At 37.3% G+C, this 10,202-nt stretch overlaps 14 non-coding genes across 14 annotated transcripts; all 14 read right to left on the bottom strand.

Annotated features, from left to right (window-relative positions):
- Positions 1-242: 242 nt before the first annotated feature.
- TRNAG-UCC (transfer RNA glycine (anticodon UCC)) lies at positions 243-314 on the bottom strand. Its single transcript has one exon. It is a non-coding gene; the product is annotated as a tRNA-Gly (tRNA).
- A 428-nt stretch (positions 315-742) lies between these two features.
- TRNAG-UCC (transfer RNA glycine (anticodon UCC)) lies at positions 743-814 on the bottom strand. Its single transcript has one exon. It is a non-coding gene; the product is annotated as a tRNA-Gly (tRNA).
- Positions 815-1,195: 381 nt separating this feature from the next.
- TRNAG-UCC (transfer RNA glycine (anticodon UCC)) lies at positions 1,196-1,267 on the bottom strand. Its single transcript has one exon. It is a non-coding gene; the product is annotated as a tRNA-Gly (tRNA).
- A 1,428-nt stretch (positions 1,268-2,695) lies between these two features.
- On the bottom strand, positions 2,696-2,767 carry TRNAG-UCC (transfer RNA glycine (anticodon UCC)). Its single transcript has one exon. It is a non-coding gene; the product is annotated as a tRNA-Gly (tRNA).
- Positions 2,768-3,148: 381 nt separating this feature from the next.
- On the bottom strand, positions 3,149-3,220 carry TRNAG-UCC (transfer RNA glycine (anticodon UCC)). Its single transcript has one exon. It is a non-coding gene; the product is annotated as a tRNA-Gly (tRNA).
- Positions 3,221-4,648: 1,428 nt separating this feature from the next.
- On the bottom strand, positions 4,649-4,720 carry TRNAG-ACC (transfer RNA glycine (anticodon ACC)). The gene has a single exon. It is a non-coding gene; the product is annotated as a tRNA-Gly (tRNA).
- Positions 4,721-5,148: 428 nt separating this feature from the next.
- TRNAG-UCC (transfer RNA glycine (anticodon UCC)) lies at positions 5,149-5,220 on the bottom strand. The gene has a single exon. It is a non-coding gene; the product is annotated as a tRNA-Gly (tRNA).
- A 928-nt stretch (positions 5,221-6,148) lies between these two features.
- On the bottom strand, positions 6,149-6,220 carry TRNAG-UCC (transfer RNA glycine (anticodon UCC)). Its single transcript has one exon. It is a non-coding gene; the product is annotated as a tRNA-Gly (tRNA).
- Positions 6,221-7,148: 928 nt separating this feature from the next.
- TRNAE-UUC (transfer RNA glutamic acid (anticodon UUC)) lies at positions 7,149-7,220 on the bottom strand. The gene has a single exon. It is a non-coding gene; the product is annotated as a tRNA-Glu (tRNA).
- Positions 7,221-7,648: 428 nt separating this feature from the next.
- Positions 7,649-7,719, bottom strand: TRNAE-UUC (transfer RNA glutamic acid (anticodon UUC)). Its single transcript has one exon. It is a non-coding gene; the product is annotated as a tRNA-Glu (tRNA).
- An 851-nt stretch (positions 7,720-8,570) lies between these two features.
- Positions 8,571-8,642, bottom strand: TRNAG-UCC (transfer RNA glycine (anticodon UCC)). The gene has a single exon. It is a non-coding gene; the product is annotated as a tRNA-Gly (tRNA).
- A 428-nt stretch (positions 8,643-9,070) lies between these two features.
- Positions 9,071-9,142, bottom strand: TRNAG-ACC (transfer RNA glycine (anticodon ACC)). The gene has a single exon. It is a non-coding gene; the product is annotated as a tRNA-Gly (tRNA).
- Positions 9,143-9,570: 428 nt separating this feature from the next.
- TRNAE-UUC (transfer RNA glutamic acid (anticodon UUC)) lies at positions 9,571-9,642 on the bottom strand. Its single transcript has one exon. It is a non-coding gene; the product is annotated as a tRNA-Glu (tRNA).
- Positions 9,643-10,033: 391 nt separating this feature from the next.
- Positions 10,034-10,105, bottom strand: TRNAG-UCC (transfer RNA glycine (anticodon UCC)). The gene has a single exon. It is a non-coding gene; the product is annotated as a tRNA-Gly (tRNA).
- Positions 10,106-10,202: the final 97 nt, after the last annotated feature.

The following is a 10,202-nucleotide window of genomic DNA, read 5'->3' as shown; positions in this document are numbered from 1 at the left end:
GATATACAGTGGTATCAAAACTGAGAAAAGAAAAGACCTTTGATGTACTTGCATATGTCACCTCAGTGAACTTTGTAAAATGTGTTTACAAATCTTTAATCAAGCAGTGGTGGAATCAAAAGTCATCTGCTAAGAAAGAATCATGATTTCTACAAAGATTTTAACATTTTCTATGGACCTTGTCATCTGAGCATATCTTAAGCAACAACTATAAGTGCGAAAACAGCACATAAAGAAAAGGATGCATTGGCCGGGAATCGAACCCGGGTCAACTGCTTGGAAGGCAGCTATGCTCACCACTATACCACCAATGCTTGAGCACTTTTCAAATGCATATAGTGGCCAATATGGAAATCACAACAACTGTTTGAAAGATTTTTATAGCCTGCGCTGTAGCACCATTGGTGGTAGATATTCAAACAAAATTGGCAAATTGCATGACATTCACAATTCAAGATTTAGGCTCATCCATACATAAGGTTTTTATGCACCATTGAACTGACATACAGTGGTATCAAAACTGAGAAAAGAAAAGACCTTCGATTTACTTGCATATGGCACCTCAGTGAACTTTGTAAAATGTATTTACAAATCTTTAATTAGGCAGTGGTGGAATCAAAAGGCATCTGCTAAGAAGGAATCATGATTTCTACAAAGATTTTAACATTTTCTATGGACCTTGTCATCTGAGCATATCTTAAGCAACAACTATAAGTGCGAAAACAGCACATAAGGAAAAGAATGCATTGGCCGGGAATCGAACCCGGGTCAACTGCTTGGAAGGCAGCTATGCTCACCACTATACCACCAATGCTTGAGCTCTTTTCGAATGCATATAGTGGCCAATATGGAAATCACAACAACTGTTTGAAAGATATTTATAGCCTGCGCTGTAGCACCATTGGTGGAAGATATTCAAACAAAATTGGCAAATTGCATGATATTCACAATTCAAGATTTAGGCTCATCCATACTTAAGGTTTTTATGCACCATTGAACTGATATACAGTGGTATCAAAACTGAGAAAAGAAAAGACCTTTGATTTACTTGCATATGGCACCTCAGTGAACTTTGTAAAATGTATTTACAAATCTTTAATCAGGCAGTGGTGGAATCAAAAGTCATCTGCTAAGAAGGAATCATGATTTCTTAAGCAACAACTATAAGTGCGAAAACAGCACATAAGGAAAAGGATGCATTGGCCGGGAATCGAACCCGGGTCAAATGCTTGGAAGGCAGCTATGCTCACCACTATACCACCAATGCTTGAGCTCTTTTCGAATGCATATAGTGGCCAATATGGAAATCACAACAACTGTTTGAAAGATATTTATAGCCTGCGCTGTAGCAGTATTCGTGGAAGATATTCAAACAAAATTGGCAAATTGCATGACATTCACAATTCAAGATTTAGGCTCATCCATACTTAAGGTTTTTATGCAACATTGAACTGATATAAGGTGGTATCAAAACTGAGAAAAGAAAAGACCTTTGATGTACTTGCATATGTCACCTCAGTGAACTTTGTAAAATGTATTTACAAATCTTTAATCAAGCAGTGGTGGAATCAAAAGTCATCTGCTAAGAAGGAATCATGATTTCTACAAAGATTTTAACATTTTCTATGGACCTTGTCATCTGAGCATATCTTAAGCAACAACTATAAGTGCGAAAACAGCACATAAGGAAAAGGATGCATTGGCCAGGAATCGAACCCAGGTCAACTGCTTGGAAGGCAGCTATGCTCACCACTATACCACCAATACTTGAGCTCTTTTCCAATGCATATAGTGGCCAATATGGAAATCACAACAACTGTTTGAAAGATATTTATAGCCTGCGCTGTAGCACCATTGGTGGAAGATATTCAAACAAAATTGGCAAATTGCATGACATTCACAATTCAAGATTTAGGCTCATCCATACTTAAGGTTTTTATGCACCATTGAACTGATATACAGTGGTATCAAAACTGAGAAAAGAAAAGACCTTTGATTTACTTGCATATGGCACCTCAGTGAACTTTGTAAAATGTATTTACAAATCTTTAATCAGGCAGTGGTGGAATCAAAAGTCATCTGCTAAGAAGGAATCATGATTTCTACAAAGATTTTAACATTTTCTATGGACCTTGTCATCTGAGCATATCTTAAGCAACAACTATAAGTGCGAAAACAGCACATAAGGAAAAGGATGCATTGGCCGGGAATCGTACCCGGATCAACTGCTTGGAAGACCGCTTTGCTCACCACTATACCACCAATGCTTGAGCTCTTTTCGATTGCATATAGTGGCCAATATGGAAATCACAACAACTGTTTGAAAGATATTTATAGCCTGCGCTGTAGCACCATTGGTGGAAGATATTCAAACAAAATTGGCAAATTGCATGACATTTACAATTCAAGATTTAGGCTCATCCATACTAAAGGTTTTTATGCACCATTGAACTGACATACAGTGGTATCAAAACTGAGAAAAGAAAAGACCTTCGATTTACTTGCATATGGCACCTCAGTGAACTTTGTAAAATGTATTTACAAATCTTTAATCAGGCAGTGGTGGAATCAAAAGTCATCTGCTAAGAAGGAATCATGATTTCTACAAAGATTTTAACATTTTCTATGGACCTTGTCATCTGAGCATATCTTAAGCAACAACTATAAGTGCGAAAACAGCACATAAGGAAAAGGATGCATTGGCCGGGAATCGAACCCGGGTCAACTGCTTGGAAGGCAGCTATGCTCACCACTATAGCACCAATGCTTGAGCTCTTTTCGAATGCATATAGTGGCCAATATGGAAATCACAACAACTGTTTGAAAGATATTTATAGCCTGCGCTGTAGCACCATTGGTGGAAGATATTCAAACAAAATTGGCAAATTGCATGATATTCACAATTCAAGATTTAGGCTCATCCATACTTAAGGTTTTTATGCACCATTGAACTGATATACAGTGGTATCAAAACTGAGAAAAGAAAAGACCTTTGATTTACTTGCATATGGCACCTCAGTGAACTTTGTAAAATGTATTTACAAATCTTTAATCAGGCAGTGGTGGAATCAAAAGTCATCTGCTAAGAAGGAATCATGATTTCTTAAGCAACAACTATAAGTGCGAAAACAGCACATAAGGAAAAGGATGCATTGGCCGGGAATCGAACCCGGGTCAAATGCTTGGAAGGCAGCTATGCTCACCACTATACCACCAATGCTTGAGCTCTTTTCGAATGCATATAGTGGCCAATATGGAAATCACAACAACTGTTTGAAAGATATTTATAGCCTGCGCTGTAGCAGTATTCGTGGAAGATATTCAAACAAAATTGGCAAATTGCATGACATTCACAATTCAAGATTTAGGCTCATCCATACTTAAGGTTTTTATGCAACATTGAACTGATATACAGTGGTATCAAAACTGAGAAAAGAAAAGACCTTTGATGTACTTGCATATGTCACCTCAGTGAACTTTGTAAAATGTATTTACAAATCTTTAATCAAGCAGTGGTGGAATCAAAAGTCATCTGCTAAGAAGGAATCATGATTTCTACAAAGATTTTAACATTTTCTATGGACCTTGTCATCTGAGCATATCTTAAGCAACAACTATAAGTGCGAAAACAGCACATAAGGAAAAGGATGCATTGGCCAGGAATCGAACCCAGGTCAACTGCTTGGAAGGCAGCTATGCTCACCACTATACCACCAATACTTGAGCTCTTTTCCAATGCATATAGTGGCCAATATGGAAATCACAACAACTGTTTGAAAGATATTTATAGCCTGCGCTGTAGCACCATTGGTGGAAGATATTCAAACAAAATTGGCAAATTGCATGACATTCACAATTCAAGATTTAGGCTCATCCATACTTAAGGTTTTTATGCACCATTGAACTGATATACAGTGGTATCAAAACTGAGAAAAGAAAAGACCTTTGATTTACTTGCATATGGCACCTCAGTGAACTTTGTAAAATGTATTTACAAATCTTTAATCAGGCAGTGGTGGAATCAAAAGTCATCTGCTAAGAAGGAATCATGATTTCTACAAAGATTTTAACATTTTCTATGGACCTTGTCATCTGAGCATATCTTAAGCAACAACTATAAGTGCGAAAACAGCACATAAGGAAAAGGATGCATTGGCCGGGAATCGTACCCGGATCAACTGCTTGGAAGACCGCTTTGCTCACCACTATACCACCAATGCTTGAGCTCTTTTCGATTGCATATAGTGGCCAATATGGAAATCACAACAACTGTTTGAAAGATATTTATAGCCTGCGCTGTAGCACCATTGGTGGAAGATATTCAAACAAAATTGGCAAATTGCATGACATTTACAATTCAAGATTTAGGCTCATCCATACTAAAGGTTTTTATGCACCATTGAACTGACATACAGTGGTATCAAAACTGAGAAAAGAAAAGACCTTCGATTTACTTGCATATGGCACCTCAGTGAACTTTGTAAAATGTATTTACAAATCTTTAATCAGGCAGTGGTGGAATCAAAAGTCATCTGCTAAGAAGGAATCATGATTTCTACAAAGATTTTAACATTTTCTATGGACCTTGTCATCTGAGCATATCTTAAGCAACAACTATAAGTGCGAAAACAGCACATAAGGAAAAGGATGCATTGGCCAGGAATCGAACCCGGGTCAACTGCTTGGTAGGCAGCTATGCTCACCACTATACCACCAATGCTTGAGCACTTTTCAAATGCATATAGTGGCCAATATGGAAATCACAACAACTGTTTGAAAGATTTTTATATCCTGCGCTGTAGCGCCATTGGTGGTAGATATTCAAACAAAATTGGCAAATTGCATGACATTCACAATTCAAGATTTAAGCTCATCCATACGTAAGGTTTTTATGCACCATTGAACTGATATACAGTGGTATCAAAACTGAGAAAAGAAAAGACCTTTGATGTACTTGCATATGGCACCTCAGTGAACTTTGTAAAATGTGTTTACAAATGTTTAATCATGCAGTGGTGGAATCAAAAGTCATCTGCTAAGAAAGAATCATGATTTCTACAAAGATTTTAACATTTTCTATGGACCTTGTCATCTGAGCATATCTTAAGCAACAACTATAAGTGCGAAAACAGCACATAAGGAAAAGAATGCATTGGCCGGGAATCGAACCCGGGTCAACTGCTTGGAAGGCAGCTATGCTCACCACTATACCACCAATGCTTGAGCTCTTTTCGAATGCATATAGTGGCCAATATGGAAATCACAACAACTGTTTGAAAGATATTTATAGCCTGCGCTGTAGCACCATTGGTGGAAGATATTCAAACAAAATTGGCAAATTGCATGACATTCACAATTCAAGATTTAGGCTCATCCATACTTAAGGTTTTTATGCACCATTGAACTGATATACAGTGGTATCAAAACTGAGAAAAGAAAAGACCTTTGATTTACTTGCATATGGCACCTCAGTGAACTTTGTAAAATGTATTTACAAATCTTTAATCAGGCAGTGGTGGAATCAAAAGTCATCTGCTAAGAAGGAATCATGATTTCTACAAAGATTTTAACATTTTCTATGGACCTTGTCATCTGAGCATATCTTAAGCAACAACTATAAGTGCGAAAACAGCACATAAGGAAAAGGATGCATTGGCCGGGAATCGTACCCGGATCAACTGCTTGGAAGACCGCTTTGCTCACCACTATACCACCAATGCTTGAGCTCTTTTCGATTGCATATAGTGGCCAATATGGAAATCACAACAACTGTTTGAAAGATATTTATAGCCTGCGCTGTAGCACCATTGGTGGAAGATATTCAAACAAAATTGGCAAATTGCATGACATTTACAATTCAAGATTTAGGCTCATCCATACTAAAGGTTTTTATGCACCATTGAACTGACATACAGTGGTATCAAAACTGAGAAAAGAAAAGACCTTCGATTTACTTGCATATGGCACCTCAGTGAACTTTGTAAAATGTATTTACAAATCTTTAATCAGGCAGTGGTGGAATCAAAAGTCATCTGCTAAGAAGGAATCATGATTTCTACAAAGATTTTAACATTTTCTATGGACCTTTTCATCTGAGCATATCTTAAGCAATAACTATAAGTGTGAAAACAGCACATAAGGAAAAGAATGCATTGGCCGGGAATTGAACCCGGGTCAACTGCTTGGAAGGCAGCTATGCTCACCACTATACCACCAATGCTTGAGCACTTTTCAAATGCATATAGTGGTCAATATGGAAATCACAACAACTGTTTGAAAGATATTTATAGCCTGCGCTGTAGCACCATTGGTGGAAGATATTCAAACAAAATTGGAAAATTGCATGACATTCACAATTCAAGATTTAGGCTCATCCATACTTAAGGTTTTTATGCACCATTGAACTGATATACAGTGGTATCAAAACTGAGAAAAGAAAAGACCTTCGATTTACTTGCATATGGCACCTCAGTGAACTTTGTAAAATGTATTTACAAATCTTTAATTAGGCAGTGGTGGAATAAAAAGGCATCTGCTAAGAAGGAATCATGATTTCTACAAAGATTTTAACATTTTCTATGGACCTTGTCATCTGAGCATATCTTAAGCAACAACTATAAGTGCGAAAACAGCACATAAGGAAAACGATGCATTGGCTGGGAATAGAACCCGAGTCAACTGCTTGGTAGGCAGCTATGCTCACCACTATACCACCAATGCTTGAGCTCTCTTCAAATGCATATAGTGGCCAATATGGAAATCACAACAACTGTTTGAAAGATATTTATAGCCTGCGCTGTAGCAGCATTCGTGGAAGATATTCAAACAAAATAGGCAAATTGCATGACATTCACAATTCAAAATTTAGGCTCATCCATACTTAAGGTTTTTATGCACCATTGAACTGATATACAGTGGTATCAAAACTGAGAAAAGAAAAGACCTTTGATGTACTTGCATATGGCACCTCAGTGAACTTTGTAAAATGTATTTACAAATCTTTAATCAAGCAGTGGTGGAATCAAAAGTCATCTGCTAAGAAGGAATCATGATTTCTAAAAAGATTTTAACATTTTCTATGGACCTTGTCATCTGAGCATATCTTAAGCAACAACTTTAAGTGTGAAAACAGCACATAAGGAAAAGAATGCATTGGCCGGGAATCAAACCCGGGTCAATTGCTTGAAAAGCAGCTATGCTCACCACTATACCACCAATGCTTGAGCACTTTTCAAATGCATATAGTGGTCAATATGGAAATCACAACAACTGTTTGAAAGATATTTATAGCCTGCGCTGTAGCACCATTGGTGGAAGATATTCAAACAAAATTGGAAAATTGCATGACATTCACAATTCAAGATTTAGGCTCATCCATACTTAAGGTTTTTATGCACCATTGAACTGATATACAGTGGTATCAAAACTGAGAAAAGAAAAGACCTTCGATTTACTTGCATATGGCACCTCAGTGAACTTTATAAAATGTATTTACAAATCTTTAATCAAGCAGTGGTGGAATCAAAAGTCATCTGCTAAGAAGGAATCATGATTTCTACAAAGATTTTAACATTTTCTATGGACCTTGTCATCTGAGCATATCTTAAGCAACAACTATAAGTGCGAAAACAGCACATAAGGAAAAGGATGCATTGGCCGGGAATCGAACCCGGTCAACTGCTTGAAAGGCAGCTATGCTCACCACTATACCACCAATGCTTGAGCACTTTTCAAATGCATATAGTGGCCAATATGGAAATCACAACAACTGTTTGAAAGATTTTTATAGCCTGCGCTGTAGCACCATTGGTGGTAGATATTCAAACAAAATTGGCAAATTGCATGACATTCACAATTCAAGATTTAGGCTCATCCATACTTAAGGTTTTTATGCACCATTGAACTGACATACAGTGGTATCAAAACTGAGAAAAGAAAAAACCTTCGATTTACTTGCATATGGCACCTCAGTGATTTCTACAAAGATTTTAACATTTTCTATGGACCTTGTCATCTGAGCATATCTTAAGCAACAACTATAAGTGCGACAACAGCACATAAGGAAAAGGATGCATTGGCCGGGAATCGAACCCGGATCAACTGCTTGGAAGGCAGCTATGCTCCACACTATACCACCAATGCTTGAGCACTTTCCAAATGCATATAGTGACCAATATGGAAATCACAACAACTGTTTGAAAGATATTTATAGCCTGCGCTGTAGCACCATTGGTGGAAGATATTCAAACAAAATTGGAAAATTGCATGACATTCACAATTCAAGATTTAGGCTCATCCATACTTAAGGTTTTTATGCACCATAGAACTGATATACAGTGGTATCAAAACTGAGAAAAGAAAAGACCTTTGATGTACTTGCATATGGCACCTCAGTGAACTTTGTAAAATGTATTCACAAATCTTTAATCAAGCAGTGGTGGAATCAAAAGTCATCTGCTAAGAAGGAATCATGATTTCTACAAGGATTTTAACATTTTCTATGGACCTTGTCATCTGAGCATATCTTAAGCAATAACTATAAGTGTGAAAACAGCACATAAGGAAAAGAATGCATTGGCCGGGAATTGAACCCGGGTCAACTGCTTGGAAGGCAGCTATGCTCACCACTATACCACCAATGCTTGAGCACTTGTCAAATGCATATGGTGGTCAATATGGAAATCACAACAACTGTTTGAAAGATATTTATAGCCTGCGCTGTAGCACCATTGGTGGAAGATATTCAAACAAAATTGGAAAATTGCATGACATTCACAATTCAAGATTTAGGCTCATCCATACTTAAGGTTTTTATGCACCATTGAACTGATATACAGTGGTATCAAAACTGAGAAAAGAAAAGACCTTCGATTTACTTGCATATGGCACCTCAGTGAACTTTGTAAAATGTATTTACAAATCTTTAATTAGGCAGTGGTGGAATAAAAAGGCATCTGCTAAGAAGGAATCATGATTTCTACAAAGATTTTAACATTTTCTATGGACCTTGTCATCTGAGCATATCTTAAGCAACAACTATAAGTGCGAAAACAGCACATAAGGAAAACGATGCATTGGCCGGGAATAGAACCCGAGTCAACTGCTTGGTAGGCAGCTATGCTCACCACTATACCACCAATGCTTGAGCTCTCTTCAAATGCATATAGTGGCCAATATGGAAATCACAACAACTGTTTGAAAGATATTTATAGCCTGCGCTGTAGCAGCATTCGTGGAAGATATTCAAACAAAATTGGCAAATTGCATGACATTCACAATTCAAAATTTAGGCTCATCCATACTTAAGGTTTTTATGCACCATTGAACTGATATACAGTGGTATCAAAACTGAGAAAAGAAAAGACCTTTGATGTACTTGCATATGGCACCTCAGTGAACTTTGTAAAATGTATTTACAAATCTTTAATCAAGCAGTGGTGGAATCAAAAGTCATCTGCTAAGAAGGAATCATGATTTCTAAAAAGATTTTAACATTTTCTATGGACCTTGTCATCTGAGCATATCTTAAGCAACAACTTTAAGTGTGAAAACAGCACATAAGGAAAAGAATGCATTGGCCGGGAATCAAACCCGGGTCAATTGCTTGAAAAGCAGCTATGCTCACCACTATACCACCAATGCTTGAGCACTCAACTGTTTGAAAGATATTTATAGCCTGCGCTGTAGCACCATTGGTGGAAGATATTCAAACAAAATTGGAAAATTGCATGACATTCACAATTCAAGATTTAGGCTCATCCATACTTAAGGTTTTTATGCACCATTGAACTGATATACAGTGGTATCAAAACTGAGAAAAGAAAAGACCTTCGATTTACTTGCATATGGCACCTCAGTGAACTTTGTAAAATGTATTTACAAATCTTTAATCAAGCAGTGGTGGAATCAAAAGTCATCTGCTAAGAAGGAATCATGATTTCTACAAAGATTTTAACATTTTCTATGTACCTTGTCATCTGAGCATATCTTAAGCAACAACTATAAGTGCGAAAACAGCACATAAGGAAAAGGATGCATTGGCCGGGAATCGAACCCGGGTCAATTGCTTGGAAGGCAGCTATGCTCACCACTATACCACCAATGCTTGAGCACTTTTCAAATGCATATAGTGGCCAATATGGAAATCACAACAACTGTTTGAAAGATTTTTATATCCTGCGCTGTAGCACCATTGGTGGAAG

This window comes from Pseudophryne corroboree, unplaced genomic scaffold, assembly GCF_028390025.1.
Source record: "Pseudophryne corroboree isolate aPseCor3 unplaced genomic scaffold, aPseCor3.hap2 scaffold_2127, whole genome shotgun sequence".
Taxonomy (NCBI): Eukaryota; Metazoa; Chordata; class Amphibia; order Anura; family Myobatrachidae; genus Pseudophryne; species Pseudophryne corroboree.
The sequence above is the reverse complement of the archived record's forward strand: the minus strand, read 5'-3'. Positions and strand labels throughout refer to the sequence as shown.